Below are 20,850 nucleotides of genomic sequence, written 5' to 3' on the forward strand. Positions count from 1 at the left end.
CATTATACTTAATTCACCAGTATTTATAATTAGCACTTGCTGTTATAGTTTTTCTTCCATTACATATGCATAGTTTTTAAAACATTAAGAGACAAACGCAAGCCACCCCAGTCAATAACAAGGGTTTCTTATAGCCTTCCACTAGTTGGATATTAAAACTTTATACTATCCCAATTCTCATCCACAATCCAATCTCAATCAAAAGACTTCTTGAATTTCTAATCTGCTCTCAATAATAACTGTGGGTTTCCCTAGATGCCCAAGACCAGTATAAACACAAGGATATCCAACTGCATATTGGAGGTAACAGTATTACAAAGCCTAGCTGAGGGTAATCCTGCCTTTTTCTAAACTCCTAGAGCACTTTTGCTTTCACAGCACTAGTTTTACATAACCTGCATTATATTTATTTATATATAAATAAATATTTCTTACCTCCTCCACTAGACTACAGATTTCTTGAAAATAGCATCCATGGCTAAAACTTTTAATTACTCACAGTACCTTTACTTCAAACACAGTGGCTGATGCCTTTTGACAAAGTAAGTGTGAGATATACAGTTGTTAATTTTAAATTTAGAAATATGGAACTGAAGAAATCTTTTAAAAGAAAAAATAAATCTAAGAAATAAAAGGGCAAAGACTTAACACTGCTAAGATGTCAATACTACTCCAAATCATCTACATATTTAATGTACCCTTATCAAAATTTCAATAAGGTTTTTTGCAGAAATACAAAAATCCATGCTAATATTCATACGGAATCTCTAAACAGCCAAAACAACCTTGAAAAAGAGAAAAAAAAGTTGGAGGTACCACACTTTCTAATTTTAAAACTTATTACAAAGCTACAGTAATCAAAACAATATGATATTTCAGTTGTTTCTGTATCTTAGCAATTATAAACATTGCAATGAGCATGGGGTGCATATATCTTTTCCAATTAGTTTTTGTAATCTTTGTATAAATACCCAGAATTGGGATAGCTGGATCATAAGGTAGTTCTATTCTCAATTTTTTGATGAATATCCACACTGTGTTCCACAGTGGCTGCACCAATTTACATTCTCACCAACTGTGTATGAGGGTTCCCTTTTCTCCATATCAATGAATGGATAAAGAAGATGTGGTGTGTATATATATATATACACACACACACAATGGAATACTACTCAGCCATAAAAAGATGAAATCTTGCCATTTGTGACAACACGGATAAAACTTGAGGGTGTATGTTAAGCAAAATAAGTCAGATGGAGAAAGACAAATACCATGTGACTTTACTCATTAGTGTAATATAACAAACAAAACCCAAAGAACAAAATAATGAACAAACGAAACCGAACACGTAGCTATGAAAAACAGTGGGGAGTGGGGGGCAGGAGGCGGGTAAAGGGTGTCAACTATATGGTGATTTTGGGTGGTAAGCATGCTGTACTGTATATATAAGTAGAAATACAATGTGCACACATAAAACTACATATAATGTTACAAACCAATTAACAATAAATTAAAAAAAAAGCCCTACTGGCATAAAGATAGACACATATAATAACGGAATAAAATAGAGAGTCCAGAAATAAACCCTCCCATATATGGCCAAATGATTTTTGATAAGGGTGTCAAGATCATTCAATGGGAGAAAAGACAAACGATGTTGGGAAAACTGAATATCCATATGTAAAAAGCATAAGCTTGGATCTTTACCTTATATCATATACAAAAATAAATTCAAAATGGATAAAGACCTATAACTATAAAACCCTTTGAAGAAAACATAGGGGGGAAAGCTTCATAACACTGGATTTGGCAATGATTTTTTGGATACAACACCAAAAGAACAGGCAACAAAAGTTAAAACAGATGAACTGGACTACATCAAAATTTTTAAAAACTTCTGTTTATCAAATGACATAATCAACAGAGTGAAAAGGCAACCCACAAACTGGAAAATATTTGCAAATCATATATTTGACGGGGGTAAATACTCACAAAGAATCCCTACAACTCAACAACAACAAAACTTGATTTAAAAAGGGGAAGGTACTTGACAGACATTTCTGTAAAGATGATTAACAAATAGCCAACAAACACATGAAAAGATGCTCAACATCACAAATTATTAAGGAATGCAAACTAAAACCATAATGAGATACCACTTCCCATCCATTAAAATGGCCACATAAAAACAAAAAATAACAAATGTTGGCAAGGATGTGGATAAACTGAAATCCTTATGCACTGCTGGTGGGGAATGTAAAATGGTGCAACCAATGTAGAAAAGGTTTGGTGGTCCTTCCAAAAAATAGAACCACCATATGATCCAGCAATTCCACTTTTGAGTATTTATCTGAAGGAAACAAAATCACCAACTCAAAAAGATACATGCATCCTCATGTTCACTGCAGCATTAATTACAACAGCCAAGATATGGAAGCGACCTAAGCGTCCATAGATATACGAGTGAAGAAAGAAAATGTGGTCGCTCCAACTACCTATCTATTTACACATACACACACAATGGTATAATACTAAGCTTTTTATAGAAATCTTGCCATTTGTGACAACATGGATGCACCTTGAGGATAATGCCCTAAATAAAATAAGTCAGACAAAAACAAATATTGTATGATTTCACTTATACGTGGAATCTAAAAACAAAACAAAACACCTGAACTCACAGAGAACAGAAATGGGTGAGGGTAACCAAAAGGTACAAACTTCCAGTTACAAAATCTGTAAGTTTCAGGGATGTAATAATGTACAGCATGGTGACCATAGTTAATAATACTGTATTATATATCTGCAAGTTGCTAAGAGAGTAAATCTTAAAAGTCCTCATCACAAGAAAAAAAAATTGTGTAACTATGTATGGTGATGGATGTTAAATACACTTATTGTGATAATCATTTTGCAATATACACAACTATTGACCATTATGTTATACACCTGAAACCAGTAAGTTATATTTCAATTATATCTCAATTAGAAAAATATAAAGAATAATAACCAAAAATGGTTTAAAAAATGCATTGCTAGATGAAGCAATCTTTTTGATTTTCTTGAAACTATTTTTGTTGTTGCTGGTACAAGCAGAAAACTCCAAGTAGCAATTCAAGTGAGAGGAGTCAAGTTACTACAGCCTATTTCCCCTTGTTATTTTTTTTTAAACACTGCCTTCTTAGCCAGAGTTCCTCACTGTTCTTTGCCCTCAGTGTGAGCAAGTCAGTTAGCCAGGATTCTTACACTTAGGCATTCTTGCCTCACGGAATTCTTCCCAACTGTTAACACCTACAGCTACACTGACTATATTCTAATTTCAATAAGAATCTCTCATCACTGTTCAGTAACTAATTCTTGTTGGTTCTTGCCTTCTTCAACTGTTCCCTCCTTTTAATAACTAATTTCCTCCTCTCCTCCAGTTTCTTTTCTTTCAAGAGTATAAACATTGTGTTTCCCCCTACTCCCCCAAATATCTTTACTTAAACCAACTGCCCATTCTTTCTATGGTCCTGTTTTCTTCATCATTCCTGACACTTACAACTTTTCAAACTAGTAGTCTATCCATTTCTTAACTCCCACAACACTCACTTACTCATTAACCCTGTCAGCCTTATAGCCTGGCTCCCACAACCAGTATTCTTGAGAAGCTATTCTCTCAAAGCCCAACAGAGTATTTGGGGGTACTTACTCAACCATTTAGGGTCCATTTTGGGAAATGGCATAGAAGTCCATATGAGAGCAACAAACACAACAATCCATCTCCCTACTTATCACCAAGGATGGGGCCAGGAAGACGTCTGATTCAAGATGGGCAAGCCATTCATTCTATGATTCTATCTTCCTTTCAATCTAATTCTTCCTACTTCCTAAAATGAAAGTTTTCTTCAGTTCTCACTATTTTGTGCTTTACCTCTTACCAAAGACTTCACCTGCTCAAATAAGCCCATCACCATATTCATTCAGGAACACTCCAAATACGTATTCAGCTCAGGCCTCTTATTTCAACTCAATTTCTGCAGCTCTGTCTACTGAACACTTTCAACTAAATGTTTACTTTCATTGCAAACTGCTTGCAACTAATAACATCATTATCCTCACCATAAAAATTGGCCACTACACCTTTTCCTGTCTCCCTTCTCAACCACCTCTGTTAATTCACCATCCTAAGTCAACCTGGCTTAGAATGCCTAACATCAGTATCACTTCACTCTCCCTTATCTATATATTTATGTAATCATTAAACTTCGTTCTTTATTCTAGATTTTCTGCATACATCCCTTTCCTTATGCATCTGCAGAGCCACAACCCTAATTCAGGCTCATTGTCTGGATGATTACAAGAACCTTCTCTAATTTTCTCTCCATTACATCCTAAAAATAACTATCAAATTAACTGTTCTAAAACACAGATCCTTTTAAGGTTCAGGTTGAATTCCATCTCCTTGATTAAGCAAATTCCAGTGTCATCTACTGCACCTCTCAATGACCACAGTACTTATATTCTCTTGTGTTACCTACTACCTTTAAAAATATTACATATGAGAATGAAGGAGGGAATTTTGCTCTCAATATCAGAGCTCTGGTTCTGGGCAAGCAGGATGGAGGATTTAAATTTCCCTAATTTAAATCTCCTTTAATTCCATTAGCTACCATGGTCTCATCAACACTCCATAAGCAAGGAGGGATCCATTTTTTACTTCTTTGGTATACTCTCTGGTTTATCACAGAACCAGACATTTAATAAATGTGCAGAATGATTACTATATTGGTTAACCACATAAAACTGGATAGAGTTAATCTCCAGTTAATGGTTTCTCCAAGTCTGTGTGTTTGTTTTAGGGGGAAAAAGTCCACAGATCGGGAATATATATTAAAAACACACACACACACACACACACACACACACACACACACACACACACACACACACACACACACACACACACACACACACACACACACACACACACACACACACACACACACTGCCCCCTCCTTAAAAAAACTCTTTGATATTTAATCTTGGATGAGCACTGATTCACTGTGTCAAGTGGTTTTCCTTAAACTTTTAAAACAATCTATAATAAAAGGCCTCTGGAAACACAACATGGTTAGGTCTTACAATTTAGTTTTGTACAATTAACTGAGCAAGTAATGAATGATGTACTAATCTGTGGTATCCATTTAACTCTACCCTGTATCTATTTAAGTCTCATAAGTAAATAACCCTTAAACTTCTCATGTTTGTTTCTTCTTTCTCAGTCCTGATAGACAGGCACTATACTGATACATTTTTTCCCACAGTTCCTTCTATATAATAGGTACTATGAATACTTATTGAGTTGTGGTACTCTGGGTCAAGAATGACAAGACAGGTCATTATCAAGCAGCACTGAATATGCCCAAACTAATACATTCAACATAGACACATGCTGCAGAATATGAGAAAATAATAAGTAGATTTAGCATCTGTTCTTAATATAAATTTCAATGTGCTAAAAGAGAAATAAAAATTGAAATATTAGAAGGATATATATAAACTTCTAATTAATGTATACTCACAAAACAGGAAATTATGAAATGTTCAGAGTAAACGCAACATGATAGACTAATGATAAACATGAAATCTATCTAGTTACGTGATTCCTGAGGGTAAGATGGGCATTGAAAGAGATCTATAATGACTCCAGTCTTATCACTGGTTACTTACAGAAATAAATGCTCTGCTCCACCCAGGATGTGCCCCACCTGTGTCTGCCTATCCAGACCTATGTATTCTTCCAAAATGCAGCTCAAGTCCTAACTTCTTAAAACATTCTCCTAATATGCTAGTCAGATACTGAATTCACTAACAGTCTTATAATAAACTTAAGAGCATAAACATTTTAAATTTTTGTACAACATCCCATCTTACATTATCCTTAGTTACTAAAACACCCAAGCTCTTTACAATAGTTACCTCTAAATAGCTATCTCTACTCTATCTCAGCCATGTACAAGAACAGCCATTACTACAGACTGATTCATCACTTAGAATTAAGTCCATTTTTAGGGATATGAAATAGTGAAAGTAATTTTTAATTCTTCCCATCTCTCCAATACTCTATCACTATTATTGGATCAGCTCTTCATACTATCAACACAATCCTACAATTAATACAAGCCTCACAAGATGGTTTCTAATAGATAAAGAAAGAAATACAGAGGTATGTGTACATATATTTAAGTAAACATACATATTTCCTAGCTCAGACAACTGAAGAGGCCTAGAAGCAATGATCTAGTACCAATGAGTATACCTAGTACTTTGCTTTCTTACACAATTTTCCAAATAAAAGAAACTAGGATTCCTTGGAGAAATCCAGGGTTGGGACAGGGAAAGCAAAGATAAGTGTAGAACATTTTTTGGTGTCAAAAAGTGAAGGAGTGATAGAAACATGTTTAAAAAAAAAAAAAAAGATGAAGAGCCAACCGGAATGGGCTCTCAATGGCCATGCCTAGAACAATTCAAACTACAAAACAAACAAGGATTGTAATAAGTTATAATTCAAAGAACAAAATAAGAATCCATAAGTCCATATTGATAGGTAAAAAGCCAAAACATAGAGGAAGGAAATCTCTTCCTTACAGTAGGTTTCCAGCTAATAGAGGTTGAAGAAATAATAGAAATAGAAAATCATCATCTGGTAAACACCACAGTAGTAATTTTTTCAGGCAAGATTCATCAACTGATGCTAAAATTAATGTATGATGAGAGAAAGATATTTACAAAATCTCAAAGGATGTCTCCACAAGATACCTATTAAGTACAAAAGGGAAAAAAATAGAAACCTTAAAGTAGAGAAGACTCACAGATACCATCTCAACCAAATGATCGAAGTAAACATCACCATGTGCTTCCCAATATGGTGCACTCGGGATGACACAACAACAATTCTATAGAATTCTTTCCAAAAATTCAACCATGAATTCAACCATGAGGAATTATCAGACAAACAAACTGAGGGACATTCTACAAATCAACTTGCCAGCATTTTTCAAAAGTGTCAATGTTATGAAAGGCAAAGAAAAACTGAGAACATATTCCATACTAAAGGAGACTAAGGAGACATGGCAACTAAATAGAAAGTGTGATCCTAGACTGGCTCCTGGAATAGAAAAAATGACATTATTGGGGTAACTGGTGAATTTTGAAAGGTTTGCAGATTATAGTATTGTATCAGTGTTAATTTCCTTATTTTTATAACTGTACTGTGGTTACATAAGATGTTAACATTTGGAAAACCTGGGTAAAGGGTATAGAGGAATTCTTATTATTTTTGCAACTTTTTTATATGTCTAAAATTATTTCAAAAAGAAACAAAAAGTAAAAAACCTCATGAGTGAATAACACACAGAGAACTTTGTATATATGTTTGGCCCATGTAAGCACTCAAAACAGCCATTAATATTATACTTTTCCAACTTTATTAAGCATACTGACTTCTTCTTAGTTACTCACTTAGTAAATATTTTAGAGTGTCTACTATATGCCCAACAAACTGAAAGGGAAGAAAAGAAGAAACCAAGCAGGGCAGGCAGGCCATCACTCATTAACAGACTCCAAGCACATCTGAGATTGGCTATTTCAAATATATTCATGCCCATTTATACTCTTATTCTCTCCCTCTTTCAAACTGAGTAATTTCAAGTGCTACTTAATTCTTACTCTACCACTTTCCATGTTCATGTTTCTAGTTTTGTTATCAAAATGCATGAATTCTAAAAACATGAATCAAATCCCAGCTATGTGACTTTGCCCATAACTTAGTCTCTGTGACCCTTTTCATGTCTTTATTTGTAAAACTGGGATGTCTCTAACCAACTTTATAGGGTTGTTGTAAGGATTAAATGGGAACAAATAAAAGTAAATGACATATAGTAGATGCTCAAAAAAATGTTAGTTGTCTTTCTCTCACAAATTATATTTTCTAACCGCTGAAGTGTAGATGAACAATTGTTTTACTAATATTTAGGTGAATCTGTTATATTTTCCAAAGAGGCAACTTCATATTTTTCACCTATATATTTTAAAAAGTAAATATAAATAATGTATTTACTTTATCCATTCTAACAGTCAGTATCCAATGAAACTCCAATTAACTAAAAAATATGCATAACCTTCATCTTATTCCCAAATATCAGACCGATACTTCCAACAGCTTGTCCAAACATTACCTAGACATCTTGCCAAGCCAATCTCAACTCAAGATTTCATTATTGTGCTCTACACTGCCATCTCTTGGCTGTTACCTCTCTCCACATATTTCTTTCATTTTTGGAATCTTAAGTCAGCCAGTGGATACATTTAATTTCCAGATTCCAGTCCTTTTCAGATAAGATGCTCCAAGTGCCTGCAAAGAGTTTCAACACAATCACTTTAAATCTAACACAATTAAAGCTATATACCTGATAAGTTGTATTTTCTAGGCTCTCTCTTCCTATTTACCACAGACACTATGGCTGTCTCTGAAAAAAATAAATGCCAAAGACAGGTAGTGAAATGTCTAATGGAGAAAACCAGCTTTCCCAGATCTAGCTGGGCTTTCAAATGGAAATATTCTTTCTAATTAGAATACTAACTAAAAATTATAGAACTATAGGATTTCCCTGGTGGCGCAATGGTTAAGAATCAGTCTGCCAATGCAGGGGACACAGGTTCGAGCCCTGGTCCAGGAAGATTCCACATGCCATGGAGCAAATAAGCCCATGCCTAGAGTCGAAGCTCCACAACAAGAGAAGCCACTGCAATGAGAAGCCCTCACATCTCAATGAAGAGTAGCCCCCCATTCACTACAACTAGAGAAAGCCCGCACGCAGCAACAAAGACCCCAGGCAGTCAACAAATTAAAAAAAACAAAACAAAACAAAAAAAACAGAACTACAAACAGTAAGAACAGCTGCTACGTGGTTAAATACTACATGGTTGCATGCTTTGCTATTTCTGTATTTTCTCCTAAAAATATTTATGCAATATTTTATCCTCATATAGCAATGGAAAACAATCATATTACAAGAATATACTGTACTCAATTATTGAATGTAGAAAGGCTTTCATCCCAATCCTATTCTGAAAAAAAAGGCAATTAATTGTTGGCTCCTTCTATGCTACCAAAATGCCTATTAAATAACTTGTTCATTCAATAAACAGTCACAACATGTATGCGCCTGCGTGCGCACACACACACACAAAGACACACAGTTTAAAATGATGAACTTCATTGGTAGCTGCTTAATTTCCTGGTCTTTTTCAAACCACAATAAATTTCAAAACACTTTACTCATTAATTCAATAAAAACAGACCATCCTGGATAGTAACAGCAACAACTTTTTCATGCACTTAAGCAAGAAAAAGATGCCACAAAAGAAGAACATTAAGAAGCTCTTAAACTGGCTTTGATTTTAAAGCAACTTTCCAACAATGGTAAATAATGGTAGAGTGGTCACATGCAGGGGTACAAAGAAGCATATGTCACGGTTCACGGTCTTCAGAGCTTGACAATGTAGTCAGGAACACAAGATTCAAACACAGAAAAGGATAAACAACAAAATGCAGAATATTAATTGACAAATGAATAATTGGTATAATATTTACTACAACAGTGTGAAGGGTTGAAACAGCAATAAGAGCAGAAGTATACCATTAATAAGAAAGGGGAGTTAAGGGAAGAGTAAGAGCAAGGGGAATTTCAAGCTATAAAGAACAACGGGTATGCAATGCTGTAGTCCAAATGTTAAAAGCATGTTGTCTGATACAATTGATCAGACCAGTTTTGTATAGAGGACAAGTGGGGTAGCATTAGAAACAGAAGTGGATTGAACCGTGGAGGGTTCTGAGACACTGAGCTTCAGGCTAATGTATCCCAAAGACAACTGTGTAAAGTCACTGGAGACTGAGTACAGGGTAACATTTCCACACCATTTGAGGGGTGAGGGTCAGGCGGAGGTAGGGAGAGGGGTTTAACCATGTAGCAGTGTTTAACACACTGAAGAAAACTAAAAGACACCAACCTTATTATTTTAATAGTCCAGAAATAATGCTACTGGTCTGAACTATGGTGATGATTGTGGAAAGAAAAAGAACGAAATTCAATATGAGGAAGAACTGATAGAACCTGGTCAATGATTCAAAGTTAGAAGTGTACAAGGGAGAGGAAGGAATTAAAAATGTTTCGAAAACCTTAAAGCAGGGAACAGAAATACCATAAAAATAAACATAAGACAGTAAACCATTATTAATAAATGTTTCCAACAATTGAAATGTTTCTAAAGCAAAATTCTTTTTATGCTTAACACAAAGCAATAAAACAACAGAAACCCAAAGGTACAGCCAATTTCTACAACTGAACACAGACAGCATCCATGCTCAAATATTACGAGGAAACATACTAGAGCATAAACCACAGTCCATCATAAATCTACAAGAATTAATAACTACTTGATCCAGATTCATGTTACTGTACAAATGACTCCCATTACGTGAATTAGCATACATTTCATATTTAAAATAAACACAACAGTTTGAGACCTAGTTAATTATTCTGCTTAGTGAACTAAATAAATAGAGCAATGCATCTTGGGATACAGATTTCTCAATAGGCTAATCAACAGACTAGAAACATTCTAAATTGCAAAACCGAGCTACTATCAAATTCTTTATGAATAAATATGGAATCTGTACTCCTAAAAATCCTCAAAGTGACCAAATTTTGGAAAAATAAAAACGGTAAAATACCACATTAGACAAGTTTCACGAGTTTCTTGGTTACCTTTACTTTATCTCTTCTCAAGCAACAGAACAGACAATTTTCATCAAAAGTCCAATCAGAAATGCTTTCGGGTTCACAGTCTGCAAAAACAGTAGGAACAACAAATTAACAGTCACAAGAGGATTTTTCAGGAAACAAATGAGAAACTAATTTCAAAAATATTATTTAACAACAACAAAAAACCCCTCACTAAGTAGTAGACAGATTCCTTATTTGCAATAATTGCTCACTATACCTTATTCATACATATATCTGCATTATCAACTACACACAAAAAGATGCTTACATGGATATAGCTTCAACCCCCACAAAACTGAATAAAAAGGAGGAGGAGACTGGGGCTTAAGTCACCAAGGTATCATTTATGTCACCAGGAAGAATTTGAAATACCAAAAAAAGATTTTGAATACCTTTAAATAAACTGAGATCTTTTAATAATGCAGGTCCAAACAGCCCTTCAAGAATACTTTCAAACCCTGAAAGGATGAAAAAAAATCCATTATTACAATAATATTCCCTACAGTAATTTTAACCTTGTTGCATGAAAAAACGATGGTGTTTTCTTCCAATTCTCAAGGACCCCCAGATTATTACTGACGGGATGCTAAGGAGAATGTCAATGACCAATCTAAAAGGAGAATTTGCATTTTTGTCAATGATTAACACTCAATACAAATTCAGAGCTCATTCAAAGACAATATAAAATAACAGTACAAATAACCAATGAAGGAAGGGAAATTCATGAGATCTTTTACTATCTTAAAAAATTCCAAATACCTCTTTACATAAACTTCCAAACTTCATTTTAAAAAGCACCTTCCCCAATGAAAGAGTCAAACTGCTTCAAAATTTCTACAATGTGCTGGGTTAATCTAAATAGCATGTTTCTGAATATGAACTGAGATAATAGATTCTTCAATCTAACAGTTTTTTAAGAAGGAAAATCCTCACTGAAAACAACCTCTGTATCTCTCTCTCTCACACACACAACCTGTTTTAATATTATAAAAGAAAAAGACTTCCGTAATTAGTTCACACTGTGACAATAACTACTCACTGGTTCCTTTATGAATGCGCAGAGAGAATTCAAATATACCTGTACATAGATATTTAAACTATTATCACTTTCTATCAGTATAAAGCAGAAAATGAAAACAAAAAAACTTTTCTAATTTATTACCTCAAATATTGCTGATTAATTCAGTGAGAAACAATGTAAAAATATCTTTGCCATCTTGCTGTTTTCTACCGGTTATTAAGAGTAAGGAGGAAAATGCAAAAGAGAATCAAACTGTACCTTTATACAACATAACAAATAATTCATCAGTGTAGCAGCTCCCAAACTATGTATCATGGACCTCATTTGGAGTTCAAATAATTATAAGAGGTCCAGGAATCCATATCCTTTAAGCAAGACCTTTAGAAAGAATTAACAGGTCTTGTGCATTCAGTGTACATAAAGCTTTTCAAGTGCATAGAAATATTATTGTAATTAAGAAAATATATAAAGTGTTACTGAATTCCTAGTAGTCTGGGGCACTATGTATTTTGTCACATAATCTATATCACCTAAGGGTTTAAAATTTTTTTTAATTGTTAAAAAAGTACTCATGTTCATAAGTGAAGGAACCACTAATTTAAAATACTATAGCCAGGTGGATGCATGAGGTCCACAAACGGACATTTCCTAATCACAAATACAATCACCATAAAGGGTTTGGAAGGTAAGGGAGTAGAAAAGATGATCCCTAGAAACAGTACTTTATATATGTAAGAGTAACAATGTAACTTAAGGGATTTCTTTGTCCTTAGTATTTTCAATAGGGTAATCCCTAGAGTTTGTATCATCTACATGGTAGTTAGAGAGTTGATTTTTCTAAACTATTTTCATGATTTCTAAATTCTAGATTTTTCATTTATCATTAAGGATTAATTGTTTTTCAACTCTCCTTCATTCTTCCCATCAAAATTATTCCAAGGACATCAGCAAAACCAAACTACCCATTCAAGTAAATGGGAGGTACCTATCCTGTTTATTATTTGCCCAGTATAATTAAAACACTGTCCACTAAATTACTATGTCCTCTCTTCTCTACACTAGGGAGGAGAAAGTGTTGTGCTAAGGATTTTGAGGGTGAGGAGGCGGTGATGAGGGAATGAGAAGAAACTGCTAGATACTGCCTAACTTGAGCCTGCAAACTAGATATTTCCAAAACTAACATGAAAAAAAAAAAAAAATCCTATAGCTGCCTCTAAAGCTCTCTTACCCCCCAAATGGATTTCTGACTTCACAAATATTAATGAAAGTGTTTCAATATCTGGCAAGTACCAAGTACACACTGCAAATAACTAAAGGGGATTACAGGTGGCCCTTATTCTGAAGAGCAAATCTAATATGCTTTCACCTGGGTTTATATGAAATTATAACAAATTCTAAATGTGCATGCTTAGCATAAATTCTTAAAGAGGAAAAATGAAAATACAGTAAAAAATAATACTAGGAAAGAAAAAAGCAAAAGCCTTGGGAGATAAAATCTTAAAAATTACAGACGATAATAGAATCAGAAAGAATAACAGAGAACTTCATCAATTAACACACAAACATTAACAAAAACTGAATCACATTATCAAAGAGCAGTGAAAGGGCAAGATCAAAAAGAATCAAACAAGAAAAAAATGTGGTCATAAATGCAAAGATTTAATTACAACTAATTTTGATCAAAACAGTAACTGTAAACAAGTCACTTCTCTTTTGCTCATGTCTGCAACAATACATTAAACCATACAAATACTGATCAGATATTAAGTCATATTTTGCTACCCTCTGTTAACTGAATTTAATGCCACTCAGTTTTATTAATATTAAATATTGAATTTAGCAGTTGCATAGCAACAAGGAATGTCTCGTGCTATGCTTGACATTAACAAAAGGCAAATAAGAACAAATGTATTCAAAATTTATACCATGATCTCACAGAAAAGCCATGAAGATCAATAACAAAATGCCATGGAAAATTAAATAAATAATGAAAAAGACAGCTATGTCATTCTGTTCAATCACCAGGGCTTAAAAAGCACCTGTATGTAATATATTATTACACGTAAAGAAATATTAATAATTTTATTGAGCATGACTACTGGCCAAAGAATTCCTATCCAACACTGCAACTGGAATCAAAGCTGGTCTCCAATCTTGTTCTCATTGCAACCTGAAGACAATCACTGCGTGCTCAGATTGTATTCCTAAAACACTACTTTAACGATGTGATCACCTGTTCAGAAAAACCCCACTTTGTTTAAAACACAAATCCGAAATTCCTAAGTCCAGCAATCAAAACTATTTATAATTTGACCCTAACCTACCACTGACAGCCTTATTTCTCAGAACTTTCCTGTTCGTTGTCACAGTTGCAGCCAGGCTGGTATTCTGTGTTCAGTCATCTGTCATTTCTACCGTCTAATATTTTCTCAAGCCTTTTTGTTTCACCTCTGCCCAAATAAATCATCTCCTTCAAGGCATTCTTCAGTTTGTTCAACAAACAGATATTCACTTATCCAACATACATTAACTGAAAGCCTACCACTCATCAGTGACAGTGGCAGGCACTGAGAAGGCAGGCAATGGTGAACAGACATGGTGCCTGCCCTCACGGAGCCTGTGTTTCCAGTTTTCTCATTCTCAGAATTCACATATCATTCCCCCCCTTTTAAATAAATGCCAACTGCCTTATGTTTTCTCATTTTTTCACAATGAAAGCACTGTCTATGTAAGTATTCTGTAATATAAAATTTGTCATAGGTATGTAAACCCTGCTTTTGTTTTTCTTTCCATATGTTTATATCTTTTCTCCTCAAGGAGATTTAATGCTCCAAGAAGGCTAGGAAGGAAGGTCTTTCTGTTGCCCACAATGTTCCTCTTATACTAGAGCTCTATGTGCCTGGTTTTTAGTTTCTGATTTTAATAACCTACTGCTCAAAAGCAAAAGACAAAGGATTAAAATTTCTCACACAGTACCCTCTTCAATCTAAATCATAATCTCTACACTATTTCTAACCAAAATGGGAAAAGCAGGTTATGAAAAGTAACAAGATAAGAACCTATCAAATATACAGCTAACTAAGGTAAGCAACAGCCTGTACTTTTGAAATAAAGAAAAATATTATAGATGGAATGAAAAAAAGGTTCATGAGTCTTGGGAACATCTCTGAGATAACAGTACAGAGATTATCAGTCTAAGAGACAAAGTGGGGCTGAAGGAAAACTAGGAGCATATCAGAAAATTACAATTATCACATCAAGGTCCCTTGGATAGCTTGCAAAACTTGGTGCCGGGTACAAAAGAGCTCAGTCTTCAACAGAGTATTATTATTTTATAAAATATCAGTTCAAAGCTGCTGGCTGGTAACAATCACCAAATAATATCTTAATGAACAAAGAGGAGACTGATAGTATCTGGAGTTCTTTGCTTAAAACTCAGTTTTAACTTGCGAATACCACACTTCCTTACAAGTGAGTGCCAAAATGAATAATTAAAGAGCACCAGATTACACAATCTTTTATATTCAATCCAAAGGAATATAAGGTAATTAATCCCTTCTTATTGATGTTCCAGCTATTTCAGTGTGTCATACAACCAAAGAAGTCTGGATGAACTTCTACAGGTAATGAGCAAAAACCAGGCTCCTCTTCTCATTACTCTAGGCAATCCACCCCTGCTGGACAACTACACTCATTAAGAGTTCTTCCTCTCTCTCTGAGCATCTGCTCCCGGCCCATGCTCTGTGAGGAGCCCATTTGCTGGCTCACTTATCACCCTGAGAATTATCCAGCACAAGAATTGATGAAAAAAACCTGACCAGACATACTGAAGACAAACAATAACCTAGTCAAAACTAATAGCCCAAACTGAAACAGAATTAATGAAGAAAAACACCATAAGTTGAAGAAAAATGATAAATAACATTTCTATCAAAATCAGGCAAGAATAACATTTAAAACAAAAAACAAGCTGTTCTGGAAAACGAGTGGAGAGTATGTATTTGGAGAGGGGAAAAAAGAAAAACAAAACCGCCAAAATAATCAAACAGAGGTATTAAGTAGAAAAATACACATCAAATTAGTGATTTAAAAAACCAATTTAAGAAATGTCCTCATAATGCATAGTAAATCTGAAGACCTAGAAATCATGTGAAAAAGATCAGAGATGAGGAGGAGGCCAGGACATTCAATATCTGTGAAATAGGATTTCCAGAACAAGAAAGAGCAAAGAATATAACTTTTTAAAAATTAAGATTAAGAAATGGAGGTAGGGTGAAGGGGGAGGAGGAGAAGGAGAAAAAAAAAAACTTCCTAATGTGGAATGCCGTGTCTTGAGTCTTCATATTTAATGTGCTCCGAGGATACTGGGGCAGAATAGTCAAGGGAAAAAAAAGTGTATATACATGTACAACTCTCCTGGCAGAATAACTGGATTTCAAAAATAAAAGTTTAAAAGCTCCAAATAAGGGGAAATTTTTACTTAATTTTATATAAAATAAGAGGAATGAGATTTAGAATGACAGTCATTTCATCAGTAAAAGTAAATGCTAAAAACCAATGTTTAAAAAATTCTTGGGGTAAAAAAACCCCACTTTTTTTTAGCCAATCTGTTATTCACAGATATGAGTAAAATAAAGCAATTACTAGATATGTTCTGATTTGGAAAGTAGGATAGCCATTTACTCTGGGGACTAGTAACAGTTATTTAAAGTAGCTGAATAAAAAAAAAATTTCAGAACAAAGACCTCCTAAAAATGGAAAACACTGTTTATATAAAAAATAATGTTAAGCAATATACCAGTAAAACAAATAGTTAAGTATAAACAGTTGTTACTAACATGCGGGGGGGTGTTCAGTTTAATATAACAGATAAGAAAGGATTCTTTAAATAGATAAACACAATATAATTTTTTTAATTAATGATTTAGGAATAATATCCCAACTATTACCATACAATCTTGGGTGAAGAAGGGAAAGTAAAATACACTTAAGTAAAGTATGTAAGATCAAATGTGCATGTGGGATGAGTGAGCAATTTATAAGTCATTATTCTTTGATGTTGATAAGAAAATGTAGGTTTAAAATAAATTTGCTTAAAATGTATGGATAAACCTGAAGAATTTCCAATCACCAGAGGAAATAAAGAACAAAAAAAGATCAACTATAAAAGTAAATAAAATTAAAAATTAAACAAAAAGTGAGCATGCTAAACAAGAAACACAAAAAATAATTTCAGGAATATCAAGTATGTACATGTTACAATAAACGTTAATCAACTGAATCAACTAAGTAAAAGAGGAAAAAAGTGTCAAGTAGGGCACAGCAATATGCAGTTCATAACAGACTCAAAGTGACATAGATATAGTGAAACTAAAGAGGGAGGCACAGATAAGAGAAAAATGTAAAAAAAAGGCAAGGAAAACGAACAGAAAGCAATAAAGATGGCAATAACAATCAGAAAAAAAATTATTCAAAGATAAAAGCATAAAACATAGATAACTAATAAGAACCTACTGTATAGCACAGGGAACTCTATGCAGCACTCTGTAATTGCCTAAATGGGAAAAGAACCAAAAAAAGAAGAAAAAAAAAAATGTGGATATACAGATCCGTATAACTGATTCACTTTGCTGCAAACTAACAAAATGAAACTAACAAAATGCTGTAAATCAACTATACTCCAATAAATTTTTTAAAAAAAACATAAAAAAGTGAAAAATTTTTCTATTACTAAAGGGCTAGGGCTTCTCTGGTAGCACAGTGGTTAAGAATCCACCTGCCAGTGCAGGGGACACAGGTTTGAGCCCTGGTCCAGGAAGATCCCACATGCCGCAGAGCAACTAAGGCCATGCGCCACAACTACTGAAGCCCATGCACCCAGAGCCCGTACTCTGCAGCAAGAGGAGCCACAGCAACAAGAAGCCCATGCACTGCAATGAAGAGTAGCCCCTGCTTGCCACAACTAGAGAAAGCCCGAGCACAGTAACAAAGACCCAATGCAGCCAAAATAAAATAAAATAAAATTTAAAAAAAAGTCATTAAAAAAATAAAAATAAAGGGCTAATCTATCTCATGAGTGAAATTGACCTATAACTTTTTTTTCTCACATATGTTTGGGTTTGGCAACTGTCCTCCTACAAAGAATCGAGATATATTTCCTTTTGTCCTACTTTCTGGAAAAGGTGACAGAAAATTGCGATGCTTTCTTGCTTAAGAGTTGGGAAGAACTCAAATTTAAAGCATTCTGAGCTTATTCTCTTTGATAGAACAGTTTTTAACTATTAAATTTACTTAGTTATAGAACAATTCATGCTTTTTATTTCTTCTTGAGTCAGTTTTTGGTAAGTTATATTTTTCTTTAATTTCAAAATTATTGGCATGTGGTTGATAGTATTTTTCCTTATCTATTTTAAAGTTGTGATAAAATATACATAATATAAAATTTACAATTTTAATGATTTTTAACTTTACCATTGCATATATTTAACACTGTTTGCACCATCATCCATCTCCAGTACTTCTTTCATCTTGCAAAACTGAAACTCTATACCCATTAAACAGTAACTCTCTATTTCTTTCTACTTGCAGTCCTGCCAACCACCATTCTACTTTTTGTCTGTACAAATGTGACTACTGCAAGTACCTCCTAAGTGGAATAACAGAGTACCTATTTCACATTTAGTGACGGGCTTACTTCATTTTAGCATAATATCCTCCTGGTTCATCCATCCTGCAGCATGTGACATGATTTCTGTCCTTTTAAGGCTGAACAATACTCCACTGATACATAGATCATATTCTGTTCATCCATTCATACATCAACGGACACAAGTTGCTTCTACCTTTTGCCTACTGTAAAATAATGCTGCTATAAATCCCTTATCTTTTAAATCTCTTCATCTGTAGTCTTCATTTTTGTAATTATATTTATTTATGTCTTTTATTCCTTGATCAATCTTACCAGGCTTGGGCTTCCTAGGTGGTGCAGTGGTTGAAAATCCGCCTGCCAATGCAGGGGACAAGGGTTCGATCCCTGCTCCAGGAAGACCCCACATGCTGCGGAGCAACTAAGCCCGTGCGCCACAACTATTGAGCCTACGCTTTAGAGCCCGTGAGCCACAACTATTGAGCCCATGTGCTGCAACTACTGAAGCCCATGCGCCTGGAGCCTGTGCTCCACAACAAGAGAAGCCGCGGCAATGAGGAGCCCACACACCACAACGAAGAGTAGACCTCACTCACTGCAACTAGAGAAAGCCCGTGCACAGCAAAAAAGATCCAACACGGCCAATAAGATAAATAAATAGATAAATAAATAATTTTAAATCTTACCAGGCTTTGTTAGTCCCCTCCTCCCAATTCACTCCTGACTTTTCTTGATCTTCTCTAAGTTTCCAGTTCATTAATTTTCACTCTAAGTTTCATTATCTATTTTCTTTGGGTTTATTCTGCTGTTCTTCTTCTAATTTATGACAGAAGCTTAGTTCACTTATTTTCAAGTTTTCCTCTTTTTTTTTTAAACAAAGTATAGGAGTGATTTAAGAGAATTAAACCTTGATTATTTTGTACTAAGAAATAATCTAGGATAAATAAAATGTGGTATATCCATATAATGGAATATTATTACAATTAGGATGAATGAACTTCAAAACATTATGCTAAGTGAAAAAGGCCAGAAATAAAAGATCACATACTATATGATCCCATTTATATGAAATGTCCAGAAAAGACAAATCTACAGCAATAGAAAGTAGTGATTTCCTAGGGCTGGGAGTGAAAATGGGAATGACTGAAAAAAGGACAACACATTTCTTTCCAAGGTGATGGATTTATTCTAACATAAGATTTTGGTGATGGCTGTACAATTTTGTAAATATAATAAAAATCAGTGAATTGTATACTTATAATGGGTGAATTGTAAGGTGTATGAATTATATGTCAATAAAGCTGTTAAAATAAGTATGCATATTTGGTAAATATTTATAATGTTTTAAGAAAATTTGGCCTGTTAGAGAGCCAGCTTTGGAATTTTAATTTGAAATGTAGACCTGAATAGCTGATTTAGGCCTGGTTGTAGGCTGAAATCTTATTAAGTTTGTATACTGTATTAGAATACTCACACAACTTAAGAATAATCACACTTATAAGTTTACATTACATTTATAAGATTTTTTCAAAGTATGAAGGTCTTGCTAAATCAACATTTAAAGAGAAAATATAAATTTTTAAATTTATAGTTTTAGATTAAAATGTTTTAAGAGTTAACTAAAATACTTACCATAAGTGTTAAAATTAGTTTGGAGTAAGATCTATATTTTAGGAGAATGAGGTTTTAAATTTATAAATTTAAATAAAGTGAACATTAAATTAGAAACCAAAGTAACTATGCATTATCTTTTCTATATACAAAGCCTAACTCTCACACTTATAACAAGAACAAATCAAATATTTTATACAGAGCTCAGCAGTGTGGGAATACAGAGGAACTGTTTAAAATATATGCTCTGCCATTAAGATTTACACATTTCTGCTACCATGCATATACTGACAACTCTCCAATCTCTTACCTCTTGCTCCAGACCCTATTTCTAACTGACTGCTTCATATCACCACCAAGATATTCCAAATACCTCCAAAAATCCAAATCAAAATCATTCTACTCCTTTTCCTTCATCTCAACCAGTGATGACTCCTGTATTCCTTACCAGGAAAATGGCATCACTAACCCCTTCCCCCAAGTCATTCACATTACAAATCTCAGTCAGTCATGATTCCATTCTTCCCCTAGATCAGTCAGTTCGATTCCTTTTAATTAGCAAAGATCCATCCAAATCTAGTCTCTTTTTTCCACCCCTAAATTCAGGCCTTCACCATTTCTTACCTTACTAACTACAGTACATATCACTCATGTTGATAATACTAGATAACAATTGAGCCCTTAGCTGGTATCAAGCAAGCACTGTAACAGGTACTTCAAACCCATTATGATAAATCTTCAGG

At 34.1% G+C, this 20,850-nt stretch overlaps 1 protein-coding gene across 7 annotated transcripts in view; it reads right to left on the minus strand.

Annotated features, from left to right (window-relative positions):
* LCOR (ligand dependent nuclear receptor corepressor) overlaps positions 1-20,850 on the minus strand; it is a 130,752-nt gene that overhangs the window by 61,857 nt on the left and 48,045 nt on the right. For all 7 annotated transcript variants that reach the window (XM_057734418.1, XM_057734419.1, XM_057734417.1 and 4 more), the window contains 2 exons: positions 11,222-11,287; positions 10,812-10,891 (listed from right to left, as the gene is read on the minus strand). The gene's annotated coding sequence lies outside the window, so the exon portion shown is untranslated. The remainder of the gene's footprint in view (positions 1-10,811; positions 10,892-11,221; positions 11,288-20,850) is intronic.

The sequence above is a fragment of the Hippopotamus amphibius genome, chromosome 5 (genome assembly GCF_030028045.1).
Source record: "Hippopotamus amphibius kiboko isolate mHipAmp2 chromosome 5, mHipAmp2.hap2, whole genome shotgun sequence".
NCBI classification, from domain to species: domain Eukaryota; kingdom Metazoa; phylum Chordata; class Mammalia; order Artiodactyla; family Hippopotamidae; genus Hippopotamus; species Hippopotamus amphibius.